This window comes from Symphalangus syndactylus, chromosome 6 (assembly GCF_028878055.3).
Source record: "Symphalangus syndactylus isolate Jambi chromosome 6, NHGRI_mSymSyn1-v2.1_pri, whole genome shotgun sequence".
Classification (NCBI taxonomy): Eukaryota; Metazoa; Chordata; class Mammalia; order Primates; family Hylobatidae; genus Symphalangus; species Symphalangus syndactylus.
The window spans coordinates 144857581-144874385 of NC_072428.2; the positions used below are offsets into that span (position 1 = coordinate 144857581).

General features: G+C 51.8%; 2 long non-coding RNA genes across 3 annotated transcripts in view; both read right to left on the reverse strand.

The window, feature by feature from the left end:
- Nucleotides 1-6036, reverse strand: part of LOC129476889 (uncharacterized) — a 38912-nt gene extending 32876 nt beyond the window's left edge. The window contains exon 1 of one of the 2 annotated variants that reach the window (XR_008655155.2): nt 5684-6036. This is a non-coding gene — a long non-coding RNA (uncharacterized lncRNA). The remainder of the gene's footprint in view (nt 1-5683) is intronic. The other variant, XR_010121629.1, reaches the window with a different exon arrangement.
- An 8330-nt stretch (nt 6037-14366) lies between these two features.
- On the reverse strand, nt 14367-16745 carry LOC134736968 (uncharacterized). Its single transcript, XR_010121475.1, has 2 exons — nt 15877-16745; nt 14367-15639 (listed from the first exon to the last, which is right to left on the reverse strand). It is a non-coding gene; the product is annotated as an uncharacterized lncRNA (long non-coding RNA).
- Between the last annotated feature and the right edge of the window lie 60 nt (nt 16746-16805).

Consider the following 16805-nt stretch of genomic DNA (forward strand, 5'->3'; position numbering starts at 1 on the left):
GACTTCATCCTTTGGATTTATGGAGACACAATTCAGCCCCTAACATCTTGGAAACTCTAACCAACTTAACCCATTCTCTTCCCTGGAAGTTCAATATTGTTTTGATGTTTATGTGTAACGTTGCTTTAAAAACTCTCTGTCTCTTAATCACAACAACAAACACCAATGGTCTACATGGCTGTGGATCCCCAGCTCTCTTGCTCCAAGATGTCTCTGTTTTGCTTTATGCAGTTTCCTTCAAGCCCAGCATTTCATCCTAAGGGCCTCCCATGGACTGAATATTGGCGAGGCCCCAAAATTCCCATGCTGGAGCCTCAAACCCCAGTATGGCTGTATGTGGAGTAAGGCAGCCATTATAAGGTTACATGAGGCCATAAGGGTGGGCCCTGATCCCAGGAGATTAGTGCTGTTATAACAAGGGACACCAGAGAGCTTGCTCATTCTCTCCCCTGATGCTGGCACCAAGAAAGGCCACTGAGGGCAGGGCAAGAAGGTGGCCTTCTGTGAGCCTGGAAGAGGGGCCTCGCGAGAGCCCAGCCATGCTGGCACCCACTCCTCAGGCCTCCAGCCTCCAGAGCCTGATGAATAAGTGTCTGTGGTTCAAGCTACTCAGTCTGTGGTATTTTGTGAGGCAGCGGGAGAAGGCTGTGGAGGGCTGTTATTTTGTTCGTATAATCTCTCGTGATTTGAAAGACTTCTGTACTTTTAGTTTTAAAAGTAGTAACCTTGACATTTTTCTAAACCATTCTTTACCATCTACCTCTTTAATATTTATTAGCAAGAGCCCCCCCCCAACACCCACTGCCCAATGTAGTTCAAATATCTTCACTTTCCTCTACTTCTTTTTCACTCCCCACTTCCAAATTCCTGGTATGTTAATAGATTTTTGAATCATGCATCACCTCTTTCCACATACTTTGTGATTCTGCGTTCAGTTTACAAGCTTGGTTTTCTGTTATTCTGTTTTAACTATTTCTACTTTAGTAACCCTACCGATTTCTTCTGTTTAACTCATCTTTGAACACCAATAACTCTGTGTACGATCTGTCTTGCTTAACCCACTCAGAACATGCACTTCACGCAGCCAGATCACAGCAACTACTAGGGTTTCACCTGGCATAATCCAAGCCTGAGGGGCCACTGAAGCTCTCCCCACTTCAGTCCTAACAGATGGAAGGGGACCTGGTCTCCCTCGTGCGATCTGAGCTTGTAGTGTAGGCACCCAGTTAATATCCATGGAGTGATGGTAAACAGAGTCCAAAAATGCAAGAAGAAATCTGCAAGTAACTGTCCTGGAGCCCAGGGAACAGGGCCAATGCCCAGACCGCCGGGGGGACGTCTATACTGTATGGCTGAGTGGCTCTGCACCCTGTTCCCATGCCCCTGGAAACCCAGCAGAGCATTTCCGTGGATGCCTGTCTTTGTCTCTCTTGACCGGGATATTCAGCCTCACTCCAGTGGCATTTGGACAGGATAGCTGTGTAGGGCTGTCCTGTGCAGGGCTGGGGACCTGTCTGTGGGATGTCCTGTGCATGGCCAGGGGACCTGTCTGTGGGATGTCCTGTGCATGGCCAGGGGACCTCTCTGTGGGATGTCCTGTGCATGGCCAGGGGACCTCTCTGTGGGATGTCCTGTGCATGGCCAGGGACCTCTCTGTGAGGCCGTCGTGTGCATGGCCGTGGGCCTCTCTGTGGTGCTGTCCTGTGCATGGCCAGGGGACCTCTCTGTGGGATGTCCTGTGCATGGCCGTGGGCCTCTCTGTGGGGCCATTGTGTGCATGGCGGTGGGCCTGCCTGCATCCCTGGCCTCTGCCTGTTTAGATGCCTGTGGCAGCCCCTTCTCCAACCAAATCAGCTTCAGACACTGCCAGTGGCCCCTGGAGCCAAAGACAGGGATTCAAAGGCAGGCCAAGGCTTGTCACCTGTCTCTGCCCCACACACAGCAGGTGCTTCAGTGGCCTCAGCTCGCACTGAGGCCACTGTGAGGTTCAGGGCCTTTCTCCCACCTCAATGACAGAAATGCACCTCTGGTGACCTGCAGCGCACCTGGGGACATTACCTGGGCATCATGCCTCACAAAACCACACCCTAGGCCGGGCGCGGTGGCTCACGCCTGTGATCCTAGCACTTTGGGAGGTCGAGGCAGGTGGATCATGAGGTCAAGAGACTGAGACCATCCTGGCCAACATGGTGAAACCCAGTCTCTACATAGAGACACAAAAAGCCCTTCAAAAAATTAATGAATCCAGGAGCTGGTTTTTTGAAAAGATCAAGAAAATTGATAGACCGCTAGCAAGACTAATACAGAAGAAAAGAGAGAAGAATCAAATAGACGCAATAAAAAATGATAAAGGGGATATCACCACCGATCCCACAGAAATACAAACTACCATCAGAGAATACTATAAACATCTCTACACAAATAAACTAGAAAATCTGGAAGAAATGGATAAATTCCTCGACACATACATCCTCCCAAGACCAAACCAGGAAGAAGTTGAATCTCTGAATAGACCAATAACAGGCTCTGAAATTGAGGCAATAATCAATAGCTTACCAACCAAAAAAAGTCCAGGACCAGATGGATTCACAGCCGAATTCTACCAGAGGTACAAGGAGGAGCTGGTACCATTCCTTCTGAAACTATTCCAATTAATAGAAAAAGACGGAATCCTCCCTAACTCATTTTATGAGGCCAGCATCATCCTGATACCAAAGCCTGGCAGAGACACAACCAAAAAAGAGAATTTTAGACCAATATCCTTGATGAACATTGATGCAAAAATCCTCAATAAAATACTGGCAAACCGAACCCAGCAGCACATCAAAAAGCTTATCCACCATGATCAAGTGGGCTTCATCCCTGGGATGCAAGGCTGGTTCAACATACGAAAATCAATAAATGTAATCCAGCATATAAACAGAACCAAAGACAAAAACCACATGATTATTTCAATAGATGCAGAAAAGGCCGTTGACAAAATTCAACAACCCTTCATGCTAAAAACTCTCAATAAATTAGGTATTGATGGGACGTATATCAAAATAATGAGAGCTATCTATGACAAACCCGCAGCCAATATCATACTGAATGGGCAAAAACTGGAAGCATTCCCTCTGAAAACGGGCACAAGACAGGGATGCCCTCTCTTACCACTCCTATTTTGGAAGTTCTGGCCAGGGCAATCAGGCAGGAGGAGGAAATAAAGGGTATTCAATTAGGAAAAGAGGAAGTCAAATTGTCCCTGTTTGCAGATGACATGATTGTATATCTAGAAAACCCTATCATCTCAGCCCAAAATCTCCTCAAGCTGATAAGCAACTTCAGCAAAGTCTCAGGATACAAAATCAATGTACAAAAATCACAAGCATTCTTATACACCAATAACACAAACAGAGAGCCAAATCATGAGTGAATTTCCATTCACAATTGCTTCAAAGAGAATAAAACACCTAGGAATCCAACTCACAAGGGATGTGAAGGACCTCTTCAAGGAGAACTACAAACCACTGCTCTATGAAATAAAAGAGGATACAAACAAATGGAAGAACATTCCATGCTTATGGGTAGGAAGAATCAATATCGTGAAAATGGCCATACTGCCCAAGGTAATTTATAGATTCAATGCCATCCCCATCAAGCTACCAATGACTTTCTTCACAGAATTGGAAAAAACTACTTTAAAGTTCATATGGAACCAAAAAAGAGCCCGCATCGCCAAGTCAATCCTAAGCCAAAAGAACAAAGCTGGAGGCATCACGCTACCTGAATTCAAACTATACTACAAGGCTACAGTAACCAAAACAGCATGGTACTGGTACCAAGACAGAGATATAGACCAATGGAACAGAACAGAACCCTCAGAAATAATGCCACATATCTACAACTATCTGATCTTTGACAAATCTGACAAAAACAAGCAATGGGGAAAGGATTCCCTATTTAATAAATGGTGCCGGGAACACTGGCTAGCCTTATGTAGAAAGCTGAAACTGGATCCCTTCCTTACACCTTATACAAAAATTAATTCAAGATGGATTAAAGACTTACATGTTAGACCTAAAACCATAAAAACCCTAGAAGAAAACCTGGGCAATACCATTCAGGACATAGGCATGGGCAAGGACTTCATGTCTCAAACACCAAAAGCAATGGCAACAGAAGCCAAAATTGACAAATAGGATCTAATTAAACTAAAGAGCTTCTGCACAGCAAAAGAAACTACCATCAGAGTGAACAGGCAACCTACAGAATGGGAGAAAATTTTTGCAACCTACTCATCTGACGAAGGGCTAATATTCAGAATCTACAATGAACTCAAACAAATTTACAAGAAAAAAACAAACAACCCCATCAAAAAGTGGGCAAAGGATATGAATAGACACTTCTCAAAAGAAGACATTATGCAGCCAAGAAACACATGCAAAAATGCTCATCATCACTGGCCATCAGAGAAAAGCAAATCAAAACCACAATGAGATACCATCTCCCACCAGTTAGAATGGCCATCATTAAAAAGTCAGGAAACAACAGGTGCTGGAGAGGATGTGGAGAAACAGGAACACTTTTACACTGTTGGTGGGACTGTAAACTACTTCAACCATTGTGGAAGTCAGTGTGGCGATTCCTCAGGGATCTAGAACCAGAAATACCATTTGACCCAGCCATCCCATTACTGGGTATATACCCAAAGGACTATAAATCATGCTACTATAAAGACACATGCACACGTATGTTTATAGCGGCACTATACACAATAGCAAAGACTTGGATCCAACCTAAATGTCCAACAATGATAGACTGGATTAAGAAAATGTGGCACATATACACCATGGAATACTATGCAGCCATAAAAAATGATGAGTTCAGTTCCTTTGTAGGGACATGGACGAAGCTGGAAACCATTATTCTCAGCAAACTATCGAAAGGACAAAAAACCAAACACCACATGTTCTCACTCATAGGTGGGAATTGAACAATGAGAACACATGGACACAGGAAGGGGAACATCACACACCAGGGACTGTCATGGGGTGGGGGCAGGGGGGAGGGACAGCATTAGGAGATACACCTAATGCTAAATGACGAGTTAATGGGTGCAGCACACCAACACAGCACATGGATACATATGTAACAAACCTGCACGTTATGCACATGTACCCTAAAACTTAAAGTATAATAATAAAATAAAGAAACCAGGATGAGAACCTAAGTCTGTCAAACTCTTCTCTGCCATTTTGTCTCCAAAACAGTTTAAAATACATCTACTCACTATTTAAATAATCATAAAAAAATACAAAAAATAGCTGGGCGTGATGGCGCGTGCCTGTACTCCCAGCTACTCGGGAGGCTGAGGCAGGAGAATCGCTTGAATCTGGGAGGCGGAGGTTGCAGTGAGCCAAGATCGCACCCCTGCACTCCAGCCTGGGCAACAGCGCGGGACTGTCTCAAAAAGCAAACAAACAACAACAACAACAAAACAACGAAAAAACTCCACACCCTACTCTGTGGGGCCCTAAGGCCAGCCGCGGTGCAGGCAACCTCCCCTTGACACCACTCCTGCTGCTGCGGGGCCTCCCGACCTGGTGCTGGTTCTGCGCTTGCCCCTTTCTGGGGCTCTCCCAGGCCCCTCCTGCGGCCCTCCTGGGGATCTCTCGGGACCTCCCGGGGGCTCTCCCGGTACCTTCCTGGGGCTCTCCCCGGCGCTTCCTGGTGGCTCTCCCGGGACCTTCCTCGGGCTCCGACAGGGTCTTCCTCGGGCTCTCCCGGGACCTTCCTCGGGCTCTCCCGGGAGCTTCCTGGGGCTCTCCCGAGTCCCTCCTGGGACCTCTCTGGGGCTCTCCCGGGGCTCCCCTGCGCCCGTGTGTCCTTAGTGGGAGGGCGCTTTCGGCCGCCTTCTCCCACGCACCTGTCCTGCCAGCGCAATCCAGGGGCCGGGGCGGCTGCTGAGGCCCCGGCCTGGGGAGGCGCGGTCACCCCGCAGTCGGACGCCGCCGCGCCCCACGCCGCCGGAAAGCGCGCCCCAAGGTTTCCAACGCGGGGACTGAGTGCCGCCCTGGGCTAGTCCCCGCCCCTTCGCCCGCGCCGCGCCGCACCAGCGCCCCCTGGCGGCCATCCGCGAGCCGCGCGCTCCGACTCCCGCCCACTCTAGAGAAAACGCGGAGCCCTGCAGGTGACTGACTTCAAGGCACAAGGCAGCGGGAATTGCAGTGGGAATCGCTGAGAAATGCAGTGTGTACGTCGGTTCTCTTTCCTTAAGCTGTATACACACTACACGGAGCTTTCGGCAATGTATTCACTGAGGTTACAGGAGACAGGGATTTGGGGCTTGTTTTCTAGATTGCTGAAAATGAAGCTCTGAGAGCAGAGATGCCACATAAGTGGCTGAAACGTAAAAAACTGGAAGGTCAAATTACAAATGTAATAGAAATAGCCACCGGGTCCACCCAGACCCGGTCCCCAGCCGCCTTGCAATCTGCTGCTTTAACTAGCTGCTCTCATCCAATTATAACCAACCATCCACCCCTTCAGCGGGTCCAGGGACTGCAGAGTCACATAAGAGAGCATCGCATAGAGCAACTAACACATCGAGGGGCACACACTAAAGACAGCACCCACATAAAGAGAGCACCTACATAACTAGAGCACTCACATAAAGAGAGCACTCACTAAAGAGAGCATATACACAGAGAGCACCCCCATAGAGAAAGCACCCACATAGAGCACCCACATAGAGGGAGCACCCACACTGAGAGAGCACCCACACAGAGAGAGCACCCACATAGAGAGAGCACCCACATAGAGAGAGCACCCACATAGAGGGAGCACCCACACTGAGGGAGCACCCACATACAGCACCCACATAGAGGGAGCACCCACACTGAGAGAGCACCCACACTGAGAGCACCCACATAGAGAGCACCCACACTGAGGGAGCACCCACATAGAGAGAGCACCCACATAGAGAGAGCACCCGCATAGAGCACCCACATAGAGGGAGCACCCACACTGAGAGAGCACCCACACAGAGAGAGCACCCACATAGAGAGAGCACCCACATAGAGGGAGCACCCACACTGAGGGAGCACCCACATAGAGCACCCACATAGAGAGAGCACCCACACTGAGGGAGCACCCACATAGAGAGAGCACCCGCATAGAGCACCCACATAGAGGGAGCACCCACACTGAGAGAGCACCCACTTAGAAAGAGCACTCACATAGCACCACTGTCAGGGCTGAGTGGTGCAGTTGCAGAGGGAAAGGGCTGCCAGGTATGCCCCACCCTGCTCACTGCCTGCCTCATGCCAGGAGCTCTGACCAGGTGGCCTTAGTTGCCTTCAGGTGTCTGTGGCTTCGAACCCGTCTGTTTGACCTGGTGGAGAATGGGGCCTCCCATTAATCCCCAGATGCTCCTGCCTACTGTCAAAACCTAGGAAGAGAGAGAAGATACTTACCAACAATAATTTGAAGCCAGCAAGGTAAGAAGCTTTGCCCCTGGGGACCAGGTAAAAATTATAACAGATGCTGCAGCCTCTGCCAAAATGAATTTGTAAATGCGTCACTTTAGTAGCAGGCGCAGTAATGAAGAAAAATACACTTTTTTTCATTCGTGGGGGTAAACAGCTGGAAAATAATATTAGTAAGGGGGAAAAACAAAAGAGAAGGCTGGGGAATTCTTCCTGCACAAAAACAACAGGGCCAAACCTCTCAGTGCCTGTGGGAGATGACGACGCTCATTCTTCTCTCTTCCTGCCACCAGGCACCACACTTTGCCCTTTGTAGCCAGTTTCTCCCGAAACCAGCGCCCTCGTCCTCGGCCGGAGCAGGGGTGGAAGACCATGCCAGCGCCCAACTGCTCCCCGAAAGACGTCCAGCCACTCTTCCTCTTCCCTCTCATGCTGTCCCTCGGGGGTCTCAGGCCCCAGTTTCCTGGCCTGCTGAGCTCACACACTCCCTCGCCTTCCTAGAGACTCGGCCTCCGGCTTCCTGCGGTCTCCCGGGCCGGGCCCCACTCCCGGCTTCCTACGGTCTCCCGGGCTGGCCTCCACTCCCGGCTTCCTGCGGTCTCCCGGGCTGGCCTCCACTCCCGGCTTCCTGTGGTCTCCCGGGCTGGCCTCCACTCCCGGCTTCCTGCGGTCTCCCGGGCCGGCCTCCTCTCCCGGCTTCCTGGGCCACACAACCCAGTGCTCGTTATTGCATTCGGTGTTGTTTCCTCCTCTGCTGTTTATTGCGGTGGGTTTATCTATTTTCCATTCTTTACCCCATTAAGACAAATAAAAAATACAAAGAATAATGAAACGGATACAAGTTGTTCCCGCCCTGTTAAGAAACAGAACCTGCAACACAGCTCAACCCCCTTGGGCTCCCCTCCTCCTGGCCTCTCCCCGTTACCCCACCCTAGATAGAACCCTTGCTAGGGGTTAAATGTGTTCCCCCTAAAATTTATATGTTAACAGCCTAACTCCCCAGCACCTAGAACATGAGCTTATTTAGAAATAGGGTCTGCGGAGCTGTAAGAAGTTCAGATGAGGTCATCCTGGAATATGCTGGCTCCAAATCCAGTGTGCCGGCGGCTTTGTAACAAGTGGAAATAGGGACACAGGAACGCACAAGGAGACAGCCAGAGGAAGAGTGGAGAGTGATGCTGTTGCCAGCCAGGGAGCCACTGGCAGCCAGAGAGGATGGGACAGAGCCCTCCTTGGTGCCCTGGAGGGACTGTGGCCCTGCGACGCCTTGCTCTTGGATATCCGGCTTCCAGAATCGCGAGGTGATCCGTTTCTGCTGAGGCCACGTGGTCTGTGGTGCTTTGCGCGGTAGGTGCAGGAAGTCCATACGCTCCCCCTGAAATGGGCATTTGTCTCTTACCACTAAGACCCTTTCTGTGAGTGTCTCCGGCTTTCTTCCTCCACAGGATGGACGGCGAAGGTGAAATGGAGGAGGAAAGCCTGGGGAGGCATGAGGAAGGAGGCTGGGCACATGAGACCTTGGGCAGGACTCATTAGGGACCCTCGGCCACAGCTCAGCCCAGCCAGGGCCCTCCCGGGTCTGCACAGCCCCAGGCCTCATCACAGCCTTCATGGTGCTGCTCCTGCCACACGGGCAAAGGTCCCACCGCAGGAGTGGAGAGAAGAGCCTCCCTCGCGATTCTGGGTCCGAGACTGCCTTGGACTGGGGGAAGCTCCATTTCGCGGTGAGACCAAGAGGCAGAGACCCCCTCAGAGGCAGCTGTGAACATGTGGACAAATTACTGTGCCTGTTCAGTTAGATCAGTCCAGCCTTCTAGAAACATCTGGACTGCTCCGGATACCCTGTGAAAGACTTCACTCCCCAGTCTCCATGTAGCTAAGGGAACATGTATGACTCAGTGGCTCAGGACAGTAGCAGAAGTGGCCCGAGAAGCTTCCGGCTGGGGTATGTATAGGGTGGCGCCTCTTGCCCCTTGCTCTGCTGGTGTGCAGGGGACACGGACGTAAGCCAGGACCCAGGAGGCTGCTGGACAGCTCAGGCTGGGGAGGAGCCATCCCTCTCTGAGTCCTTTCACCTCCTGATGTGCACCGGGGCAAAGCTTACCTGGATGAACACCGTGAATGAGGTAGTAGAATAGCAATGGGTCGAGCCTCGCCTCGGCGCATCACAGCACCAGGAACGCGGCTCGCACTAACAAGCATGACCTCGGCTAAGCTTCATGACAGTCCTGTAAGAGGAGGGCTGTCTTTATCCTGTTTCTCAGATGGGAAGACTGAGGCCCAGAGAACTCCACAGCCGCTCAGGCCGCACTGGCAGGAAAAGGCGGATGTGGGACTCAACTCCAGCCTCTGCCGTTCGTCACCGGCTGAACATGGGCAGTTACCCCTCTGAGTTTCCTCAGCTGTCCAAGTGGTAACTAGTGCCCTCAGGGCTGCTGTGAGGGCTGAGTGAGACAAGGACCAGCCGGGCCCCATTCAAGGGCCATTTTGAGGTGCAAAAAGGCTGATGTCTGCAACTCTGTTGGCGCAACCTCATATATAAAGAACCAGGGGAGGGGCTAGACCTACAGCAGACACTGTCATCATCCTGATCCGGGGGGCACCTTAAAGGGGAGCTGCACCCCCAGACGCCGGGAGCTTTTCCATTGTCCTGGGAGAACAGGGGAAGCCTGGGGTGGAAGATGCATTGGGTTTAATCGCAGCCTTTTGTGGGTGGCAGTGCTGTGCATGTGTGTGTCTGTGTGTGTGTCCAGGGATGGGGGTTGTGGCATTTTACTGGTAACCTAAATAAGTGTGGTGAAAGCTTCCAGCACAGCAGAAAGGCGAAGTCACTCATTGCTTTTTCATTAAGTGCATCTAAATGACAGATTGGAGCAGGTGCGATATTATCATTTAATTTGTCTCTCCGTCATTTTTTAGGCTACAAGTGTCCTCCTGGGTCTTAGGAGGAACTAGTTGAAAACGTTCAAGGCACCAACCATTCCAATGTTTTTAACAATTTAAAAGCAATTGAAGCTAGCAGAAATACTCCACCGTGAAAACATCAGTGCCATGAACCCACTGGACAGGACACCCCTGGATCACGCTTAAGCTGCGCTTTATTCTCAGACGCCAACTCCATCCCCAAAGGACACTGTGACAAGAATTATCTTCTCCAGCGCAAAGGCAAACTTGCCCAAGATGCTCCAAAGATGTCCAGGCATAAAACCAACCCCCGTCTTTAGGAATGATCGAGTCAGGCAGCAAGCTTGCCTCCCTGGGAGGCCCCACCCCCACCCTACCAACCACGTCTCTGCTTGGCTCTTCAGACTCTGGGGCTCCAGGCCAGGACCCCAGACACTGGAACTCAGGGGACACCTGGCTGCACTCCTCATCCTAACCAAACCATTTGGTAAGTGTGATCTTACCAGCCAGCTGCTTGCAGGGGAGATGGGGTGAAAACTGTGGTCCCTAGGAAATGGGATCCCCATCCTTGGACTCGGGTGTCCTGCCTCCCCGCTGAAGGGCAAGACACAGACGTCTCACGTTCCTGCAACGGGTATGGGGCTGGGGTACTCAGAGAAGATGAACAGACGGGCCCACACAGGAGAGGCTCAAATGCCGTCTGGAATTTCCCCACCTGGGGTTATACAGCAGATACATTATGTGAAAGGCAGCCCCCAACTTTTATTAGATTTTCATCAGGAATGATCTTGTTAAATATTTAAGATGGGCTTTTGAGAATGATATTTTTAAAGAATCACGTGACAAAGAGAAGAACACAGGGAAGCATAAATTTTTAAAATTCATTCCCTCTATATAATAATTCTACAAGGCACTTATTGCTGCTCAGCTCTAAGGAGAACTAATCAGCAAGTATCTTTCTTGTGGCCAATTATCCCGTCCTCTCGGCCCCAGGACCACCCCTCTGCAATCGCCAATCCCAGCTGTTTACGTAAACTAATACCAGCTGGCTCGATGCAGACGGTAACTCGGATTTTTTTAAGGGGTCTGACTTTTGTGTTCCCACTAAAGTAACACTGTCTCTCTTACTGAATTAAACAGATTCTCTATTTTGGCATAGTAAGGTCCAGTCAAAGCACACACATACACACACATTTGCACCCACAGACATGCCATGCAGGTTCACACACACACTCACCTGCACACACATGTGGCATGCACACACATGCACACACACTTGCACGCACAGACACGCCATGCAGGTGCACACACACACATATGCACACACACTTGCATGCACAGACACACCATGTAGGTGCACACACACCCACACACACGTGACATGCACACACACGCATGCACACACACTTGCACGCACAGACATGCCATGCAGGTGCACACACGCACTCACCTGCACACACACACAGCATGTACACACACTCACACACACAGCATGCACACACACTTGCATGCACAGACACACCATGTAGGTGCACACACATTCGCACACACACACTCACCTGCACACACATGGCATGCACACACACGTGCACACACACAATCAACTGCACACACACGGCATGCACACACACACCATGCACACACAAACACACCTGCACACACACGGCATGCACACACACGTGCACACACCTGCACACAGACATGCACACACACTTGCACACACGACACACACACTCGCACACACACAAGACGTGAATGCACCGATATGCCATGCAGGCACACATGCACACAACACACACATTCACATGCACACACTCATACACACATGCACATATGTGATACACCCACTTGCACACACATGACTTGCACACACTTGCACACACAGGCACACTCTCCCTTCATGCTCTCAGACACTTCCTATCACGCTTAGGCTGTGGGCATGGAGCCCGAGGGCAGGACAGAAGGTTGGGAATCACAGGGCTTGTGTGTTTCTGGTGCTGCCCAGCCCCCGTCTCCTGCTGGGAAGGCAGGGCCGGGGCAGGGAGCTCACCCGGGTCACAGAAGCCCAAGGCGAAGATGATGACAATGATGGACAAAAGGAATAGTGGGGGCACCTGGGAGGCATGACGTCACGTGCCTGAGCCCTGGCCCTGCCCCATCGATCCCGCCTTCCCAAGGGTACCCAGCAAGTGTGCCCTGCTTCAGGTCCCATTTCACTATTCGGCCAACACAGAATCCCCACCGAGGTGCCAGCAGATGCAGAAGATGGGAGGGGCTGGTGAGCCAGGCAGGACATCCCCAGGCGAGCCCCCCCAGAGGGCAGAACAGCTGGGACTTGTCTCTCAAGTAAAAGTCGAGGCTGCATGACTGGGGCTCTGTCCCCAAGGCTGCCCCCAGTGCAGATGGCCACCGCCAGTCCACAGGACAGTGGAACAAGAGCAGGTTCCATCCACTTACCATCCACCCTCCAAAGTGTAGCCCTCAGACCTCACCTAACTGCAGAGGAGATGGCAATGTGTGCCCCTAACATGTAGTTCCCTGACTAAAGGGACACCTGCCGTCTCTGCCACACTGAACACAAACCCTGGGCCTGCACCCTTTTCTCGGTTCTACAGTAGAACATACTTGAGAAAAGAAAAGCTGACTTCAAAGGACAGGACGGGACCTGCTCAGGGATAGCTGAACTTGAATCTGGGTTCAAAGCCGTTGAACAACATATGATGGGCCTAGTATTTGGGACCAGGGAGCCACCTTCTAGACCACCAGGACGGCGGAGGGGAAAGGAGCGTTTCTTGTAGCATTCCCCTCGCCCCTCCTCCTGACAGGCTGAGACACCTGGTCCCTGAATTGCAGGAGGCTGTGCCCCTCAGCCAGGCTGCACAACCTTCCATGGCCATAAGGAGTAAGGCTGGTCCTGGCTCCAGCCCCCGCCACACTGCTTTGCCCAACAGCCCCGGACTCTCCTGCCTGCAGTGTGCAGGTTCAACGTCCCCATATGATTTACAATATGTCATTTGGACTAACAGCTGTTTTCTAAGCTGCTTGTTGGCCAGGGTTCTGCAAGGAAGCAAAGCTAATAGGGTGTGTGTGTGTGTGCACGCACGCACACACACGTGCACACACCTATATGTCTATATCTTTGTCAAGAGGAAGAGAGATATCTATTTTAACAAAAATTCGCTCACTGATTGTGGGGACTGGCGAGGCTGAAATCTGTTGAACAGTCTTGCCGGCTGAGACTCAGGTAAGAGTTGATGCTGAGGTCCTGAGCCCGCGTTCTGCAGGGTAGCCGGCCGGGAACTCTGGCTGGGTTCCTACATTATCAGCTTGAGACAGAATTCCTCCTCCCTAGGGAGACCTCAGTCTTTGCCTTTAGACCTTCAGCTGATTGGGTGAGGCCCACCCCCGCTGTGGAGGGCTGTTTACTGAAAGGCAATTGGTTATAGGTGTGAAACTCTATAAATAGTGTATCTGCGATTTATACTATCAATAGCGTAGCAGGTGCATTGAGTTAACGCTGTCAGAGGAGACGGTCCTCTGCCTAAAGACAGACCTCAGGACATGTGAGAGGTCTATGCGAAGCCTCCTGCCCGCATAGAATATAAGCAATATTAGCTGGTTAGTCATTTATACATTAGTATAAACAAGTACTCCCATCCTAGCCATTTCTATAAATAGAAAATACCTTCCCAGCGACATCCAGATGGATGTCTAACCACACAATGGCACGGCCAGGCCAGCATGACAAGGTGACACTCACCACACAGCTGCCAGCAGGAACTTGCCTGCTCCGCCTGCCTGGGATGTCCACCGATACATTTTACATTTGTGTTTTAATTCCTGTGAAGGAAACCAGGAACTTTCTCTCAAAACAGTGCCCTCCAGTGGGCAAAATTCCATCGTCTAGCCAGGGAGCTGGGCCAAAGGTGGCCCCAGGTAAGCTGACTATGGTGCCTACATCCCTGAAGGGTTGTCAGAAAACAAAGACAATGATTCAGGCCGGCCCTGGGTGGCCCGTACAGCCACCGTTCCTTTATTTGTCATCTGGCCTTTGTAGAGAAAGTTTGCCGAGCCCCAGTCTGAGCATCTTTCATCTTCTCTCTCCATGTCTTGCTCCACAGTCCACCATCCGCCACTTTCTGGACAGGCATTGCTTACTCGGCCTGAAGCGACGCTGTGCTGACGCTAACAGTCTTTAGGTATTTCCTCTTGCCTTGGTGCATCTGCCTCCCCCTCCAGACCCCACCTATCCTGCTCATGGTGTTTGTTCTTCACCCAGAACTGACCTGGCATCAAGCCTAAGGATCATCAAGCGTAGCAGGTGCATTGAGTTAACGCTGTCAGAGGAGACAGTCCTCTGCCTAAAGGCAAACCTCAGGATGTGTGAGAGGTCTGTGCAAAGCCTCCTGCCCACACAGAATATAAGCAATATTAGCTGGTTAGTCATTTACACATTAGTATAAACAAGTACTCCCATCCTAGCCATGAAGGATAATTTAAAAGAGAGGAAAGTTTGGGCAGAATCAGAACACAGAACACTGATGCCTGAGCAAGTGGACGACCAGAGAGGAAACCTTCTCTGGAGACAGGAAAGAAGTGACTAAAAAGGGGAGGTTGCCAGCACTGAAGACGAACCGTCTCTATTTCATCGCTTCCCCAGGACTTGGCCCAAGTAACAGCTCCTCAAACCTTTCACTGGGCAAAGACTGCTCGGTGAGTGACTCACAAACACAAAAAGCACAGGCACCGCTGCTCTGCACCCAGAGACCGCTTCCCCGCAGGGCTGCCAGGGAGGATCCCCCCGGGGTCTCCAGAACACAGGATTCTGAGGTGTCAGTCCACCCTCCGTGGGGGAAAGGACTCCAGGGGAAATGTCTGGTTAGATAAAGCCACGGATGCGTCCTTCCTCCGGGGCTGCTCAGAGCCTTTGCTCTGCTTGCACATATGCTGTCACCTCCAGGAGAGGCCACCGGTGGCGGCGTGTCCCAAACTCTTTCCAACACAAGGTGCCCCTCACTTTCTGCCTGGCCTGCCAGAAACACCAAGAGAAGCCAGTCTTCCAGGGACCTCCGCCTGGGAAACTCTGACCTGGGGCCACGCTACAGGGAAAGCTCCCGTTCTCTAAACCAGTGCTCTCTTCCAAGGCCCGGCTGGAAGCAGAGATGATGGCTTTCATCATTTGTAGGAGGATGGCGTTAAGCCCTGAGAGGTGTGAAAGTAGGTAACGCCATGCTTTCCGAAGTCCCTCTGCCCACAGCTCCTCCTTCTGAAGGGAAGAAGAAAGGAAAGGGAAGGGAAGGCGATCACAAGGAAAGGAGGGAAGGTGGGGCACCAGGCGAGGGAGAGGTTAGAGGAGACCCTGCTGCACCCCCTCTGTGCCTCCCTGGGACAGGCCTCCCGCCCCTCCCTCTGCTGGCAGCCTTGGTCTGTCCAGTCTCAGTTCCGCCGTGATGCCTGCAGCAGAGCCTGCTGTGGGGACCTGCTGGAGATGTGCAGTGCTCACCCCGCCTCTCATCAGCTCCAGGCTGCGCTGTCACCCCATGGACAGTGACTTCTGGCATCCATGCACTCCAGACAGATGTGCAGCCAGGACCGCCACCCCAGAAGGGCGTCTGACACGTTTCTCAGCTGTGTTCCCTCTTTCAAGGTCACTGGCTTGAGCTCTTCCCTGCTCCGAGCACACGGACGTGGCAGCGGGCAGTGGGCAGATGGTGTGCAGTCTCACATCCTCAGATGCCCGGCGGCGCGGAGACCCCTGTGGTCTCTACACTGCGGGCACCTGCAAGCAGAGCTCTGCAGACGAAACTGAAGCCCCCCATCATCACAGGCCAGGCTCCTGCCGCAGCCCCTGTGCTGCCCTCAGAACCGGCCTGCACGCCCGCCCCACTGACAGGCAGAGCTCTGCAGCTCCACAGCCCATGTTGTGCTGGCCAAAGTCACCACTGAGATGCCGGGAACTCGGGGGGCACAGGTGACCCCGAGCTCTGGCTCTGCAGCTCTGCTCATTGCAGGTCTCCGTGAGAGTCATACTCGTGTGTGTTGTACATATTTTCTGAATTTTCTGTGTATCATGTTTTGACATCTTAGACAAGCTTTCTGGCTGGGGAGAGCCTGCCCCTCCAGGGGCTGGCCAATTCTCATACAGCGAGGGCTCTGAGAGCATGCCTTTCATACGCAAACTAGCCAGCGCACCTCCTCTCTCTGGCCCTAAACTCCCTGGGCAATATTCCCCTGCCCTGACCATCCCAGGGCCAGGTCCTGGGTGACTAGGGACCACCCCCACCCACAGCCAAACCTGCTGAGATGATTCCAACTGGCCAGTCCTAAAGCATTCACCTCCCTGCCTTTCCTTTTCCACGGAAACCCCACTCCTGCCCAGGCACGCCCTTGCTCTTGTCTGCTGCCCCCGACCGCCCTGGCACCCCCCATCAT